Genomic DNA, 19,028 nt, shown 5'->3' on the forward strand with positions numbered 1-19,028 from the left:
AACAATAAAATAGAGTGCAAATAAATTATTGTAATCTCAATGACTTTGTGGTCTAGTGGCATGAAATGACTCTCTCAAATGGGAAATCATGGGTTCGATCTCTAGTGGGAGCGATGGTTGAGAAAATAATAAGAATAATTATTAGAGGAATCATGACTATATAATATAGTATTGAATAATTATTAGAGGAATCATGACTATATAATATATTATTGAGCACTGTTGCAAAAATTTGCGCTGCTAAGCGGTCCCCGGGTGGAATTTTTTCAATATTGGTATTGAGTTAATATCCAAAATGGTCCTTATTCCCTTGTTCTTAAATAAAGGGATAATGGTCTATCTTTACTCCTAGTCTTGCGAAATTTTTCAATATTGGTATTGAGTTAATATCCAAAATGGTCCTTATTCCCTTGTCCCTTAAATAAAGGGATAATGGTCTATCTTTACTCCTAGTCTTGCGAAATATGAGATATATGAGATTGGTCTATTTTTTCTCTCATTCCTGCGAAATCTCTCTTTCTTTTACGAATTACTCCTAGATCTATTAATCAAATTTTATATTCACATGTTTGGGAGTAATTCATAAGAGAAATATGGATTTTGCACTTCGTATGTCTATGAGTAAAGAGATGTCAATATTAAAATTACTTAATTGTCCCTCTATTTAACACCAAATGGACATGTGAATCAAATTTTATATTCACATGTTTGGGAGTAATTCGTAAAAGAAATATGGATTTCGCATTTTGTAGGTCTAGGAATAAAGAGATGTCAATATTAAAATTACTGAATTGTCCCTCTATTTAACACCAAATGGATGGAATAACAAACAGAGGATTAAATTGAGCAAAAACACAAAAGTTTGGGACTACATTAGGTCACCAAAGTCGTCTAAGAAGAAATTGAGAAAAATCATTATAATCGAGTACCATTTTGGGTATTAATCATATAGTATTTGTTAATAGCATTTGGTAATTAAATTCGATATAGATATAAATAAATTAGAAAATAATTAAACTCAATTCATATGTTAATAAATGAATTGGTTAAATCTTACATTTCAAACAATTAAATCCTTAATCTTGCAATATAATATAGTACCACATCAAACTTCTTATCTTAATACTAAATTTTGTTGTATTGTTGATTTGTATAATGTGTTATGTGTATTGGTCAATGCTTACCCGTTTATTAGGAAATTGAATATCGTAAAATGGCCGGGGAAAGCTTCAGCTAAATTAGTCAGACAATTGACTTAGTAACTACAATGTTTTAAGTTCAATTCCCTATAGAGTTTGTTCATTAACTTTATTGATTTGCACCGATCAACTATGAACATTAACTTTATTGATTTGCGCTGATCAACTATGAACAATCTAGGCTGATTGTTTACCTCCTTATGATGTCTTACCAGCTAAGGTCGCAAGACGGACTTCATTTACAATACACATTCAGATAGCGAATTTTTTTGTAAAAGTGAATATCTACTGAAACACAAAGAACGAATAACGCCTCCATTGAAGCTCAAACTCACAACCTTCCAAATAGAAGTCCAACCTGGATACTATTAGACCACATAGTCTTGGTAATCCATATTTCACATTAATTATACATTTGGTCCACTTAATAAATATTTTTATTTTCGCACCTTGCAAGTAAATTGAGAATTATTGGCTATTTATAATTAAATTGTTAACACTTTATAAACTAACATGGAACATCACCAAAACCTGAAAAAGCACATTATTGCAAAGTGAAAGGAAAAGGGAACCTTATGATCAATGTACTAACTACTAACATGAAGGGGGGGACAAGTTCAACTTTCTTTCAAGTACATCAAAATCTTTAGGTGATCAACTACACAAATTTCATACGACATCTGAATTATGTCTAGTGAATTAGATAGCCTTCATAAAACCGTTTTGCTAACAATTAATGATGATAATATTTTTTTAATAGAAAGAAAAAATATATAAAAATGAAAAAATTTCAATTTTGGTCCACTGACTATTGGAGTTATGTTAATTGCAACACTTGACTTTCAAAAATGTTAATTTAGTACCTTGACTATGCAAATTCTATCAATTTTTGTCGGGTACATTATTTTCCTTCTTCGAGCGCATATTTTTGTTTCTTCAAGTGCATATATAGTTTCCCTTTAGAGACATGATCGAATATTTCTAGCATTTCGCGACCCACGCATACGTAATCTTTATACAAGGGTCGCAGAAAGCCCTGTACAAGGATCACAAATGACTTATTTTCTACTAGTGATAGCAGAGTTCATTTTAAAAGTGGTGTTATACAATGTATACTCCTAAGTTCTACCCCTTACTTTTACCCACTGATGTGACATATAATGATAGGTTATTTTCATCATGTGAGTTTCCATAAAAAGTGTTCACATCAAGAATTTGAGAGACGGTAGAATTTTGGAGTAGAAAATGAGAGTCAACATATTATTTTCCTTAATCCCAACTATTATGTAGTGTGATGATGACGTTACGATTACCATTCTAAATGAGTGGTCATAGGTTCGAACTCCGGTGGTGGGGGTTTAGATTCTTTGGGCTAAAAATGCTTGAGAAAGTATAGAATATATACTACCTTGTAAAGAATCATATGAGTATTTCAAAAAAAAAATATTATTTTCCTTAATGGCATGTTTGGTAGAGAGGAATTGCAATTCCTTTCCCACTTGATTTCAAGAAGTGGAATATTTCAAAGTTTGGTTGAGAGAAATTACAATTCCTCACATTTGAAGAATTGCAAATCACACATCACCCTAGGAATTGCAATTCCATTAAACGTGAGAAGAAAGTGATGGATATATTAGAAAGGGGCTCGGGGCAAACCGACCCGAAGAAGAGATATGATCCAGGAGGCTTGGGGTGTCCTGGATCTGGGCGACCCCGGCCCGGTCAACCTCGGTCAAGGTCGACCTCGGTTGGGGTCGACCTCAGCTGGGGGCAGCCATGGCCCGGGGGGTCTGTGGTGAAGGGCGGCCTCGGGCGTGTGTGCGTGGACCCGGTTAAAGGATATCCAACCGCCCACCATATTCTCATGGGGCGGTTGGAGGAGGCTTTGTTATAAAAATAACTCATCCTTGTCTTGTTCAGGAGACGCTTGATTCCTCTGTCTGAATATTACATTTCCTTGTAATTCTCCTACAAACGACTCCATGACCTATATTCTTTGTCTTTTCCCATTTTACTATTTATCCTTTATTATCGGGTTTAGTAATTCGGACTAACCCGGGTTAATTAAATCCATTAGAAAGTTTAGTTATTTTCCTTAATGGCATGTTTGGTAGAGAGGTCTCACCCAAAAAAAAAAGGTTTGGTAGAGAAGAATTGAAATTCTTTTCCCACTTAATTTTAAGAAGTGAAAAGTTTCATAATTTGGTTGGTTAGGAATTACGGAGTACAATTTTATAGAATTACAATTCTTCAAATTTGAAGAATTGCAAATCACTACATACATCCTCTTAGGAATTGCAATTCCATTATACATGAGAAGTAAGTTTGGAGTGTGCAGACCAAATTGTCCTCCCTAATAATTCTACATTTTTCTTAGGAGTTGCAATTAGTATAATTAAAATTCTCAGTCCTTTATCATAAAATTATAATTATTTTCTCCTATTTCTCTTCTTGCAACTAAATGATCGGTAAAAGTGTAAAGAGAATTGCTGGGAAGAAAATGATTTAATTTCCAAACAAATAAAAATAAACTATCATATCATGTACTAGACTACTATGTCCAAAATCTCTTAATCCAGCCAACGAATTGGAAATTGAAAAGAACAAGCTAAGAAAAGTCAGCAACCACCACCACTATACTCTCCTTCTCCAGTTGCCGGTGGGACGCCGCCATGGCCACCACCATGGGGCACCACCTCTGCTTGTCGGATCTCTTCACTGTCATCAAGTCATCAACCACCACTCATGCAGACTCATACAATATATAATATATAAATATAAATATTTTAACTTAGACTTTTACTTGAGATAAAATTCATATTTTGATTTGGTAATTAGAGGTTTAGAGTTAATCATATACCTTATTATCTTGGAGGGACTCAAGTCCGTGACTTGGCTCTAATACCACTCGTTAGATCAAGTATTTATCACTATAGAAAAAAATATATATAGCTATTAGTAAAGACGCAACTTTAATTATTTCCTTATACTGCCACACATTTTCGAGAGTCAGGGCGCTGGATTTGCTCCTTTACCGTTCTCCACCCAACAATTTCTTTAGCCACATAGTGTTGGACTTAGCCCTTACCGGCCTCTACCCAATCTATTGGGGGGGTGTTTGGTAAATAGTTGTTAGCTGATTGGGTTAGTGTGTTTGACTAGTTGATTGTAAAAAAGTATTTGGAGTTGTTAGCTTATAGTTGATTACATGCAAAATAGCTTTCTCAAAAAGCTGATCGAAAAAGTTACTTTGAATTGTTTTTGGAATTTTAGAATTTTGAAATAATAAGTTGTTACAAAAAACTAATTAATTAAACACGCATATTGATTGTTTAACTAAGTCAAACAACTAATAATGATAAAATAAATTAAAATTGACTGATAAGTTAATTATATTATCAAAATGCCATGAACATTATTTACGATTAAAATTTCTTCGATCTGTCCCTATTGTTGGTCTGGACATGCATGTAGTTTGTAAACTAGAATATGATAGTTGTCTCATTGAGGATATGGTCCGATGTTATTTACTGTAATTTTTTTTAATTTATTATTGTTGCCAATATTATATGTATATGTTCCTGATGGCCACTACCCATTAGATGAGACCATATATATATATATATATATATATATATATATATATATATATATATATATATATATATAGAAAGGTTCCCGTGCGGATGTGCGGTGGATTAATGTGCGTGAGATTTGTACTCAATGTGCGTGAGTGTTGTGCTTAATTAATGTGTCTAAGATTTGTACTTAATGTGCGTGAATGTGTAAAATGCAGCAGAAAATATTGATGTCAGCTTCTTCCATATCCCCAGTAGCCATTTGCCCCCTCCCTGATGATGATGATGCGATGCGAGCTATGGTGGTTAAGAATTATGGGAATAATACAACAGAAACCACACTTAGCTGCTGTGCAAATTTTACTGTGCGTGCGTCATTTATATAAACATTCAAACTGCATTGAAGGTATCTGATAATTCAGAATCCATGGCCAAATTGAAGGAAGCAGTAACAAGAAGCTTGGACGTTAATGTGCGTGAGTTTCTGTTCTGCTTCCTTCTGCGCTCGTACACGCACATTAAGCACAAATCTCACGCACATTAAACACAATACTCAGGCACATTAAGTATAAAACTCTCGCATATTAACATGACGCACATTAAGTACAAATCTTAGGCACATTGAGTACAAATCTCACACACATTAAGTATAAACCTCACGCACATTAATCCACCGCACATCCGCACGAAAAGTCACAAATGCACCTGATCCCTTCCCTATATATATATATATATATATATATATATATATATATATATATATAATGTATTAATTAAATATTGGCAGAGGCAGCAACTTGCAACCGCAAAATGTATTAATTAAATAATGAGGTTCACAAATCTTCTACCACTTTGTCACTGCCTTTATCTTTACTTTTTGTTGAATTTGGTGATTCCCACTGTTCAACTTTGTATAATTGTACGTCTTCAGGTGGAGTGTTGGGATGGAATTATATATGCCACTTGTGTGCTATTAACTTTTTTTTTTAAAATAAAAAAAACACTTAATTATTGATATATACACGTGTGATATTATATATGAGCATCTTTTTACCTAATCTCTTATGTAATTATAAATTGTTAGTTTAAAATATGACTTAATGTTTTACCTGTACGGTGTATAGAAAAAATTATGATACATGAAATTAAGTAAAAATTTTTAAAAAAATGAAAAGATATTAAAATGTACAACATAATAATATAGTTAGATAGTTAGACTTCTCATATATTTGGTCAGGAATACATTTTTATAGCATATAAAATTAAAATTAAAAGTTTGTATAGGCAATATACTTCCTAATCATATAGATATTTATATAAATTTATAAACAAAATTTAGATAATTAAATTGATTATACCTAATTGATTTTCATATATAGTGTAATTCTAACAATATAGGTTACTATTACCATTCCAAACAGAAGGTTACAGGTTTGAGTCCCGCCCCAATCAAGAATATGATGTTGGCGTAATTATGTTGAGAAGATACTATAGTTTAAAAAATAATATGAGTAATAATTAAGAGAATTATATTTAGAAATTAAAATATGTAAATTTATACTTTTATTTGATGTATTTTCTTATATAATTGTATAATGCATTGTATGTGTCCATAATATTTATTAATACGTATATATGTAAATTTTATGATACACTTTTCCTAATTACAATTTATATTGCTATATTTATAATTAAGATAATTATATTTAGAAATTAAAAAAGTAATATCTTAATTTTTCAAAATTAATATAGTGCATAAGTATATGTATGTATTTAAGCAAATTTCTAAATAATTATGAATACGTTAATTTTATAATTTTATTTCTTTAATTATATTTTATATTGCCTTAATTATAATTAAGGAATTGCATTTAGAAATTAAACGATTTTTTTAAAAATTTTGTATGGGTTAAAGTAGGTAATAACTATATATACGTGTTTAAGCATGTTTCTAAATGCTTATGAATTTTCTAATTAAGAATATGATTTTAGAAAAATTTTAAAATAAAAATTTATTAATGAGTAATCACTATAGCAATTAATGTGTATATAATATTTTCATTGTGTACAAAATACTATAAATATAATATATATCTATATAAATAGATAGAAAATAGACATTGATAATATGTTTGTTATCATGGGTTGAGAGATTTGCAATTACATGAAATTGCAATTCCATCAAACCAAATAATGTAGTTAATTAGATTTGTTGCTGAATGAAACTAATATAATCGAGTCTAATATTGATAACATGTCTCGCAAAATGAGACTAATAATATAATTGAGTTTCAGTTGAAATTTATTCAAGAAAAATTCCCTCAACAATATTGTTATTACACGTTTAAACGTTTCAAATCTTTTTCACTTGAGTTAAATTAATACTTCTTAACAACACGTCACTTCTAGTTTAACTAATAAGTTAGAACCATTTGTCAAATATTGACATGATATGCTATTGGTGTGCAGCTATCAAGTATAAGTCGAGTGGGTTCTCTTCTTTCCAATCAAGGAAGAACATTATTATCGTTATTGTCACACTTAGAAATACATATAACACGTACAAGACTTGATGAAAAAGGCAACATTTTTAGGGTAACATGCCAACATCCTTTGATTCTTGATGCTTTCTTTTGTTTATTTGTTTTATTTTAAAAATTCGTTTATTCTCGATCTTCGATCCAAGATGCATGCACGTGAAGAATATATAATTATATATATCCACATAGGTTTATAAAGTGAAAATATATATTTTGTAGTAAAAGATAATCACAAGCCCTATAATTACATCAATCTTTCATCACCAGTAACTTGAGATAAGATGCGCAATAAAATAAATAAATCAAACAACTTGGATCTATAACAAGAGTATTATGGAGTAATTATCCATGCACGGATAGTTCAATTGATTTTTGAATTGCATATAAGAATGTAAAATCAAATTCTGAAAATCGCAGTGTAGAGTTTCACTCTCTCAACCTTTCATCCCTACCGATCTCTTTATATTACTTGTAATTGATACAAATCACATACTCATAACTTCGTAATTTTCTTTAAGCAAACTAAACCAAGCTACAAATAAATTGATAAGTTTAAGCCTTCTGCTATGATGAATTTACTCCCAACTACATTTTTACTAAACAAATGTACGTGATAGAGAGCATGAAATAGAGGTTGCGACTTGCGAGCGTGTTTATTGAATAAGTTCCCACTTAATTTCTGTCTTTCCAGTTTATTTATTTATTTAGGTGATTCCAATTTCGTCGGACTAATCCTAAGATCATAAGACCCCACCCCTAGAGCCATTGCTGAAGTAAATCGCGAGTCCTGCAATCGATCACCCTACCGATCCGATCAATTCCTAGTCTTCATATGCACACAATGGATCGAATCCAGACCTTAAGAACCCTGCGATCAGTCGTTTCAGTTTTCTCATTTAGTTGCCTGCCATGCACGGGCTTAGTTTAATGGTTCACTATGCAGTATTTGGGAGAAGAGACCAAGCTTCGAACCTCAGCGGCGCAGTTTGGGGATTATTATGCTCAAAGTGGGTAGATCCCTTGTGCGCATCAGCATTTGACAATGTCTGCTGAGCCATTGAGTTATCGCGATTTACATTCTCCCAAATGCTCTGTCGGGCCGGGTTGTGTGGAGCCTTTGAGGTTGGGGATTCAAACTCTTTGGAATAATGTTTTCTCATTTAGTTATATACATGAGATGGTTCATCTCTAGTTACTTATTAGTATATATAACCAAAAGGGTTTTTCTTTTAATTGCTAAAATTATTTACGAACATATAAAACACTGTTTAACATAACTTTTAAATAGTTGCCCATACTAGGTACAAGGTTTGTTATAAAATCCTCTATTATTAGATGACGCCAAAAAACTATGCCCTACATATAAATTAAGGAAAATGACAACTCAAGAATACCAACATTATTTTAATTATTGTTAGTATGTAGCCGATGAACAGCTTGCATCAAATACTGTCAAATTATTGTGTGGATTATAACATAAAATACATTTTTAATATATTAAAAGTATATTATTCATGTATTGAATATACATTATACAAAATAATATATTTTCAGTACTCAAAATATATATTTGCTACTACCTAATTGTGTAACTTTTAATAAATGATTGTGTATATGAAAAAGGACTATCAACACACACAATAGAGTATTTAAAAAAAAAAAAAACGCGATGACAATTTCGTAATTAATTTAAACTTACGATTGTACAACTTGTAACACATGATTATGCAACTGTTGTTACTGAGTTGTGCAGTTCACATAGCATATGGAGCTTGGTTCTCAACTTCTCATGTGATCCTGGCCCTATATATTAACATAGTCGATTTTGAGAAATCTGATCCTGGCCCTATATATTAACATAGTAGATTGGATATTGTTGATTTTGAGAAGTCACATCCACATCAAATTTACTAGTAACGAATTTTCATCAAATGGATGCACATCCCATCTACTTTAAGTGGATGGCGATAAGGAGACAACAAATTTGACGAATTGGACTGAATTTGACAAATCTTTGCTCGCCTCTAAAGATGAGTAACATCTCCCATTCACTTCACAAAAATATAAGACATAAAAATAACTAAATAACTAAATCAAAGCATTTAAAAAAAAAAAAAAAAAAAAAAAAAAAAAGCCAACAAACAAACAAATAAAGGTTTGTGAGCACTTTCCCTAGGTGCCTGGTGCACGATCTTGATGCTCTATTGGATTGCTTGTCAATTCTTCAAGTAGTATACCCTAGCCAAGATGACAACTTTTTTTTTTTTTAATTGCTGCATAACATTAGATATTAATTTTTGTACTATTCTGCACAATGGTTAACATATCAAATTTTATATCATTTGACGTAAATTCATATATGTTTTTTTTAGATACATCTAAAGAGTTCGAAGATCAAACCAATGGCATTTTAAGTAAAGTCATAAGTTAATTAGTGTATTATAAAGTCTTAAGTAAACGTAACTTCAATCACATATGACTAACTGTGAAAAGAATAAGCAATTCATGAATATTTTTTTATCACTCTCATAAATATAAATATATAATAATACCATTTGATATATTATAATTGGTATTATCATTTAGTAGAAATTAAATAATATTTTAAAAAATAATGTAAATATAATATTCGTACAAAGGAAGCCCACAATTATAAGTTCATGAATGTTATGCATAAGACAATTTGATTACACCAATAATTTAACTTAAAATATTATATTACCTTTTACCATTTAAACTTTCAATAGAATTCAAACCCTTGACATTTATAAGTACATCTAAAGTTATAATACAATATTATTTTTTAATATTTGCGTATAACAATTAATGCTAAATTTTAATGATAGAATGTTAAACTCGACTTTCTAAATCTTCGTCTAACGCTATAAGATATATCTCCAATAGAAATTTCTTTCTATTCATGGTTGGCTTAGATTCTTGTAACAAGTGAACCATATTGTTCCACATGGACATGTACATTTTAATAGATAGAGTTGTCTAGCTACGAGTTACATAGGTTTTGAAGTTAGGAAAATATCTATATCGGATAAAATGAATTGAATTAGCAATGCAATATAAATATTATACTCATTTACTATCATAATTTATTTTATTGTTATCTAAACTCTTTAATCTAAAATCTAATAATAAATAAATATAAAAATCTAATAAGAGTTAATGAAGGTTGTTACACTTCATTTATGTTTGTCTTTCTATTACTTTAATTTTTGTCACATTGCACATTTAAGTTGTACATTACATTTTTTTTTTTGACAAAAATAACCATATCGTTATAAATTTTTTTTAAAAATCTTTTTTCATTAGGGTGAATCTACTGAGAGGAAAATTGCAATATTTATGAGAGAAAGTATAATATTTATGAAAAATCCAACCCATCTCGCGTAAGTCTCATAAGAGATTTTGTCTTTCCGTTATTGTTAGCATGCACATACATCCACAATAAATGGTGATTCATCTGGTTATCACTGACGTGGCATTTATCATATTAAAATTTTAATTTTAAAATTTAATTTTAATAATGTTAAATCAAATAAAATTTTAAAAACAAACCTCAGCCCCTCCCTATCTCCGTTGTCTCCAATGAAGATTAATGAAATGTCTTCGTCTCCGGCGAAGTGTAAGTTTTCTTTATCCCGGGCCAGAGACCAATAATAGAAGAGTGTGAGTTTTTCCTTTTTATTATTTTTTTATTCAAAACAATAAATTTAAAAATTAATTTTATAACAGGATGACTGCTAAGTCAATGATAACCGGATCGGAGGAACAGTACATGTCAAATTTGGTCGAATTGCATAATTGTGAACAGTTCAAGAATCCAATTCACTTTTATATATAGTATATGGTGGCTAATTTGAACATTTTCCTTCTTTTTATTTGAGTCACACATGTAAAATAGATTTGAAACAAGGCATAGTTGGGATAAGACTATTCAAGTATAATTGTGGTACGTAGTGATGATAGTGTAGTGTTGTTTTGTGTATTTTGTTTTACGCTTGTTACGTTGTCAGCAAGACAGCAACTGGCGCGGGGGGGACCAGCAACCATCATTATGGTTCACACAATTGTGTATACCATACTATTAAATAATGTATATTCAATATATAAATAATGTATTTTTAGTATATTAGAAATGTACATTATATTCAAAAAAAATATATTATTTAAGTACTAAAAATATATTATTTTGTACAATATATATTCGAATAATTTACTTTTAGTATATTAAAAATGTATTTTTTTGTTATGGTCACACAGTACTGTGCGGACCATAATTTGCGGACTAGCAAGCTTAGCTTGATGATTGGTTAGTGGAAATCCAACACGGTAGTTCAAGTGGCAAATGAGCTCTCTTTGTGGAGGAGAATTTTGAGATAATTCGGGTTCGATTTCCTTTGGACTAACTCCCGTGCCTCCCGGAGCAAACGGGAATTAGTCCGGTGGACCTGGACCATTCAACGGACAACGAAAGACCCGGACCAACTCGTGATTTACACCAAAAAAAAAAAAAACCTGGACCATTAAACGGACATAGAAAGATCCAGACCAACTCGTCGTCTACACCAAAAAAAAAAAAAAAAAATGATTGGTTAGTAGAATCATATGTGTGTTGGCCTGGCATGCTTTAATTTTAATGTAATGTTAGCTTCAGGTGTGGCTGTGCATGAAAGGCCGTTATCTATACAACAGTTCCACCCATTCACACACAAAAAAATAAATAAATAAATAAAATAAAATATTGTGCAAAATAGATCTGATCTGATCTCAAAATACTACTGTTCCACAACCATTTGCAATGATACAAGCTAGCCTGGGGTACTTATAACATGCATTTATAGGGCAGACATGACAGAACATATATAATGAATGTTCAATATAACACTGTACAAATGGATATATAATTATGGGCTATTTACACCCTAAAATATAATGCCTTCTTCTGTGGTTATGCTTTCTTAGGATATAAGAGTGGAGAATGAACTTGCAGAAGAAGAGGGGGCCGTGTTGATGAGGTGGGAAAGTTGGGAAAGACTAGTACGAGGCACTCTGATCTGGTCCTCCCACTTAATAAGTTGGTGAGTTACGGTGATTTACCATTTCACTATCCGGTAAGAGTATGGGGGTCTGGAGTGAAGGAATTTCTCCTTTGTGGGCAAGATTTGAAAAGATCTGTACCAGGCATTGGTCCTCCCACTTAATAAGTTGGTGAGTTATCGAGATTTATCATTCCACTATTTGGTCGGGGTATGGGGTTTGGAGTGACCGAATTTCTCCTTTTTGTGGGCAAGATTTGGAAAGACATGTACTAGGGACCGGTCCTCCCACTTAATAAGCCGGTGAATTACCTTAATTTATTATTCCACTATTTGGTCGGAGTATGGTGTCCTGGAGTGAAGGAATTTCTCCTTTTGTCGATAATGTTTGGAAAGACATGCAACAATTTTTTTTATTGGTTTAAGATAATGCGAAAATGAGAAGACATATACTCTAATTATAGTGAAAAAAAGAAATACAATCCGCACGTGCTTAACTCACTGGCTCAGTAAGCAATATTTAGACAAGGAGTTAATACCCAAAATCGTCCTCGACTATAGTGGTTTTTCTCAATTTCGTCCTAAACGACTTTGGTGACCTAATATCGTCCCAGACTTTTATGTTTCGCTCAATTTCGTCCCATACTTTTGTGTTTTTGCTCAATTTAGTCCCTCATTTGTTATTCTATCCATTTGGTGTTAAATAAATAGACAATTAAGTAATTTTAGTATTGGCATCTCTTTACTCATAGACATGTGAACTGCGAAATCCTTTTTTTTTACGAATTAGTCCCAGAATTACTCCTAAAACTGCAAATATAAAATTTGATTTGCAGGTCCGGGAGTAATTCTGGGTGTAATTCGTACAAGAAAGAGGAATTTCGCACTTCACAAGTTGAAAGTAAAGAGAGATCAATATTGACATTACTGAATTGTCCCTAAATTTAACACCAATTTGACGGAATAACAAATGGAGGACTAAATTGAGCGAAACACAAAAGTCTGGGACGATACTAGGTCACCAAAATCGTTTAGGACGAAATTGAGAAAAACCACTATAGTCGAGGACGATTTTGGGTATTAACTCTTTAGACAAGAGACCAAGGTTTGAAACTTGACAATAACAATATAGGAATTATGTCCAAATACTCTCTTCGGTTGAGAGTTCAACCTTTAGGGCAAGTAAAAAAGAAATACATAAAAATTTATAATTATATCTCTTCAAAAAAAAATTATAATTTTTTTTTTTGGAAAAAAAAATTATAATTATATATAAAACATTAATATAACAGTTAATAATAACTAATTATAAGGTTATAACACATCTAAGTAGTGATGCAAACTTCTCCTTCTTACGGTTGAGGCTTAAGAGACAACACCTACTTGTCATTTTTGAATTGGTCTCTTGCTTGAAGTTTTAGTCTCAAATGTCACATATTATACAAGTATTGTTATATTTTCAATATATGCATGACTAATTTACTAAAAAATTCGCAACCGTTATTTAAATGCATATACGCTTTGGGTGAAGCTCATCTTGAAGCTCTAGTCGACAAAAAATTACAAAAATAAAAAAATAAAATGGTTGTCTATAATTGACCAACTGTACTCAAACTAAGAAGTTCAATAAGCACTTGGAGCCTTGTGGCAACCAAACTAATTGTCCAACTAATTCAACTTGAGTTGCCTCTTAAAGGTGCGCTCTAGGAGAATATCGTCTTGTCGACCTAGTCAAAAAAGGACCACAAGGAGGTAAATTACTCTAGGTTGCCGATAGCTGACCAGTTTAAACCAATAATGCCTATATAGGGGCACACTCTCATTCGAATGGGAGGAATGAGAATCATTCAACGCCGTCCACGTGTCCAGATAAATGAATTAGATGTAATTTTAAAAAAATAACGCGGTGACATTTTCGTAAATAACTCAACTTTGGTGCATGTAAATGTGTTATAAGTATAATAAGAAGCTGGTGCACATTTGCAAGTAAAAAGTGCAGGTAAACTCTCTTACAAGTGCATGTAATTTTACCTTGTTAACATTCATGCACATAAGTGCAATTACTTATAACTATTCGTGCACCTAGTTATAACGTTAGGTGTACTTAGTTTTGATGGTCAGTGTAAATTTTACTTGCACCTATAATATATTTTACCTGCACTTATAATACATTTTACATGCACTGAGGTTCACTATACAAAACTGCTACTTGCACTTGTAATACATTTTATTTGCAATTTGATGTTCAATTATTTACGAAAATGTCACCGCATTTTTTTTTTAAATTCAGTGTTTCTCGTATGTTAGATATGGACATGTGGCCGATTGTCATGCATTATGAGTTCTCTCTTAGCCGGGTAGTTCGCACATGAATGCAATCATATATATATATATATATATATATATATATATATATATATATATATATATATATATATATTGGTAATAGAAGTCTTTGTACCTTGTGCTTTAAATTGTCTCCACTTTCACTCCCACCCCACGCAAAACGCCCAACATTTTTCGTCCTTTATACAAATTCTTTCTTCATGTCTCCACCACCTGATTGGATCAAAGAGGATAAGCTTTTCATCATCTTCTTCCTCCCCCTCTCTCTCTCTCTCCTCTTCCTTCTAATTATAAATTAAATATAGTATTATTCACCCTAATTTCTAACATTATCCGTATCTTTTTCAATTAATTAACGTTGTAATATAATTACCAATATTCCATCCTCTTGCTGATCTGATGGGTATTTATTTATTCAGTGCAATTTGTCTGATTTGATAATTAGTGGCACACTATTCCTTCTACAATAAAATTACTATTGATTTGCACGCATATATATATTATATATTTGCTTACTATACGTACGATGTAGAGCTCTTAATCCACTTTAAATGAGTGAATATAATTAAATTGAGAATATATGTCTTACAGAATAATATCTATATATAATTCAATTAAAGTATGAGTGACAATAATGAAACTAATTTAACTTTAATTAAGCAAAATATCAATTTAATTGTCTTATGATATTATTAACTCATTTTGTTCTGTTAAGTATATTTGTGATATTATAGTGCTATGTCGTATATATTATAATGTTTTTTAGTAGATAATTAACTACTCTTGAACTTATTACATAATTTTCAAACTCAATTAAATTAAGATTGGCATCAATATAAATTAAGGGGTGTTTGGTAAATGACTGTTAGCTGATTGGGTTAGTGAATTTGACTAGTTGATAACATCAATTAGCTGATTATAGAAAAGTATTTGATAAATTAGCTGTTAATTGTTACCTACATCAGTACAACGGACAAGAGAGGTGGTTGAGTGAATTAGCTGAAATGATAAGCTCCTTGTTCACTATTTTGAGTCTTTTGAACTTGGTAACAGTCCACAACGATTAGTTTTAGTCTCTAATATGAAGTAGTAAAACACAACTAAAAAGTAATTTTCCTTAAACATAACAAAGAATGACAACAAAATACAATGCTGAGATGAACTAAAATTGTCCAAATTGAACATAATTAGGGACTAAATTTATGTTCATTACCAATTCAATTTGGAACAACCAATTTAACTAGTTCAGAGACTACTAATAGACTAAAATGTAATTTTTCTATAAAAATAAGCCTGGAATAATGAAAATTATTAATACATAAAAGTATTAAATATCCTAAAAGTGTGATTCTTTTGTTCATAATAATCTACTTTAATAAATAGTAAAAATGAAATGTCAAATTATCAAAGAAAAATATATATATTCTAACATGATATGATTAAGATACTAACTTTTTAAAGATTTTAATTATAAACCAAAATGATTTTTTTTTTTTAATGTCTTGGATATGTCAAACTAACATTTTTTGCACACAAAAACAATGTTTACTTTTGTGTGTAAGAATTTAAATTTTTTAGTTGTGGTAAGTTTAATAAATAGCAAAGATGGAGTGTTAAATCATTAATCGGAGTATATATGTATATATTCTAACATAACACTCCATTGATACAAGTGAAGCTAATGAATGTTGTCATCATTGATGGGAAATAACAACAAAACATTGACTCCTACATTGTGTGTATACATATATGCATCTGGTTCCATGTTTTATTTATTATTATTATTATTTTTTTTTTTTGGAATACATCATCAGGTTCCATTATTCTTATTCGTGCCGGTTTCTCTCTATCCACGTTAGGCTAAGTAAACGGATGATGAGGTTGTCGCACATGTTTAGCTAATTGGTTCAGTAGGTAGTATTTAGGGGAAGAGACTAATGTTCAAATCTCAACAGTGATACTGTGAGGACTATGTCTAAAGTAGGCAGATCCCTTGTGCGCACCAGCATTTGGCTGTCTGTTGAGCCATTGTGTCACCGTGATTTACATCCTCTCATATACTTTATTGGACGGAGGTGTGAGGAGTCTGCCTATTGAGTTATCGTGATTTACATCTTCCTAAATATTTTATTGGACTGAGGTGTGGACATCCTCCTAGGTGTGGGGAGTCTGTATATTGAACCATTCAGTCACCGTGATTTACATCCTCTTAAATACTTTATTAGACTGAGGTGCTAGGAGTCGTTGGGATTGGGGATTCGACCTTTTGGAAGAAGGAAACGAATGATGAGGTTTATGGGTAGGCAAATTTAAGGATAATTGGATGGAGAAAAAATAATACTATGTGTACTCTCATTTTCTACTCTTAACTTTTATTCTCACACACAAAATCTTGATGTAAACATTTGTATTATAATTCATATAAAAAAAAAAAAAAAGTAGATTATCATGTTCACCACATCAAAAATAAAATTCTAAGATTTGGAAGTTCATGTAATAGAATTATTGGATGAAGGTGTATTGACTTGATGACACTACTCTAAATAAGCTCATTGTCTCCCACTTTATTTGGAATTCTATCTCTTGCAAACCCAATAGCTGCAAGCACTTATTCCAAAAGAGAACAAATTAAATGCGACCCATAAAAGCTGCATTGGCCTCTGTAGCAGTGTGCGACGAGACTGAAAAATGCTATTCATTTGAGAATTTCTTTTGGTCCGGGCAAGTAAAAATCTAGAAGAGTTAAATAGATTTTTAATAAACAATTTTTTTGAAAAAGTATGAGTATTTGCTAACGAAAGTCTTTTAACTTGTCTTAAAGATAATTTATAATAAGATTAAACGTGTGAATGTGTCTAAGGATTAAGCCCAACAAAAAGTAAAGAGATAAAAGGTAAATAGGTGAATCAGAAATTGTTAGTGTGGTTCGGGTAATATATTTCTATTCCAATCTTCTTTTTACATAGTTATTTTTAAGATGATACATTTTGATATTTCTTCTTACGTAGTTAATGTATTGCAAGTGTTGCTGTGGTGTAGTGGTTATCACGTCAGTCTTACACACTGAAGGCCCCCAGTTCAATCCTGGGCAGCAACAATTAGGCATGCTTAATATAATATATTGATGTCAATATTAACCTGAACAAAAAAAAATTATATACATCTTTTTGCTATTTTAATAATATGTAAAGTGGCATTTCTCTTTTAAATTATGTGTAAAGTATTTCAAAATCAATGTATGTCATTTGAGCATCTATTTTGCTTAAATATTTTTCAACAATCTATGTAATAACATTAGTCATTTTTAAGATGATACATTTTGATATTTCTTATTACGTAGTTAATGTATTGCAAGTGTTGTTGTGGTGTAGTGGTTATCACGTCAGTTTTACACACTGAAGGCCCCCAGTTCAATCCTGGGCAGCAACAATTAGGCATGTTTAATATAATATTAACTTGAACAAAAAAAATTATATACATCTTTTTGCTATTGTAATAATATGTAAAGTGGCATTTCTCTTTTAAATTATGTGTAATGTATTTCAAAATCAATGTATGTCATTTGAGCATCTATTTTGCTTAAATATTTTTCAACAATCTATGTAATAACATTAGTCATTTTTAAGATGATACATTTTGATATTTCTTCTTACGTAGTTAATGTATTGCAAGTGTTGTTGTGGTGTAGCGGTTATCACGTCAGTCTTACACACTGAAGGCCCCCAGTTCAATCCTGGGCAGCAACAATTAGGCATGCTTAATATAATGTTGATGTCAGTATTAACCTGAACAAAAAAAATTATATCTTTTTGCTCTTTTAGTAATATGTAAAGTGGCATTTCTCTTTTAAATTATGTGTAAAGTATTTCAAAATCAATGTATGTCATTTGAGCATCTATTTTGCTTAAATGTTTTTCAACAATCTACGTAATAACATTAGTCATTTTTAAGATGATACATTTTGATATTTCTTCTTACGTAGTTAATGTATTGCAAGTGTTGCTGTGGTGTAGTGGTTGTCACGTCAGTCTTACACACTGAAGGCCCCCAGTTCAATCCTGGGCAGCAACAAAGGCATGCTTTAATATAATGTTGATGTCAATATTAACTTGCATAAAAAAATTATATACATCTTTTTCCTCTTTTAATAATATGTAAAGTGGCATTTCTCTTTTAAATTATGTGTAAAGTATTTCAAAATCAATGTATGTCATTTGAGCATCTATTTTGCTTAAATATTTTTCAACAATCTATGTAATAACATTAGTCATTTTTAAGATGATACATTTTGGTATTTCTTATTACGTAGTTAAT

The 19,028-nt window shown here is 31.1% G+C and overlaps 4 non-coding genes across 4 annotated transcripts; all 4 read left to right on the forward strand.

The window, feature by feature from the left end:
• Nucleotides 1-17,738: 17,738 nt before the first annotated feature.
• On the forward strand, nt 17,739-17,811 carry TRNAV-UAC. Its single transcript has one exon. It is a non-coding gene; the product is annotated as a tRNA-Val (tRNA).
• Nucleotides 17,812-18,070: 259 nt separating this feature from the next.
• TRNAV-UAC lies at nt 18,071-18,143 on the forward strand. Its single transcript has one exon. It is a non-coding gene; the product is annotated as a tRNA-Val (tRNA).
• Nucleotides 18,144-18,387: 244 nt separating this feature from the next.
• Nucleotides 18,388-18,460, forward strand: TRNAV-UAC. The gene has a single exon. It is a non-coding gene; the product is annotated as a tRNA-Val (tRNA).
• A 252-nt stretch (nt 18,461-18,712) lies between these two features.
• Nucleotides 18,713-18,785, forward strand: TRNAV-UAC. The gene has a single exon. It is a non-coding gene; the product is annotated as a tRNA-Val (tRNA).
• Nucleotides 18,786-19,028: the final 243 nt, after the last annotated feature.

The sequence above is a fragment of the Ipomoea nil genome, unplaced genomic scaffold, assembly GCF_001879475.1.
Source record: "Ipomoea nil cultivar Tokyo-kokei standard unplaced genomic scaffold, Asagao_1.1 scaffold2921, whole genome shotgun sequence".
Lineage (NCBI taxonomy): Eukaryota > Viridiplantae > Streptophyta > Magnoliopsida > Solanales > Convolvulaceae > Ipomoea > Ipomoea nil.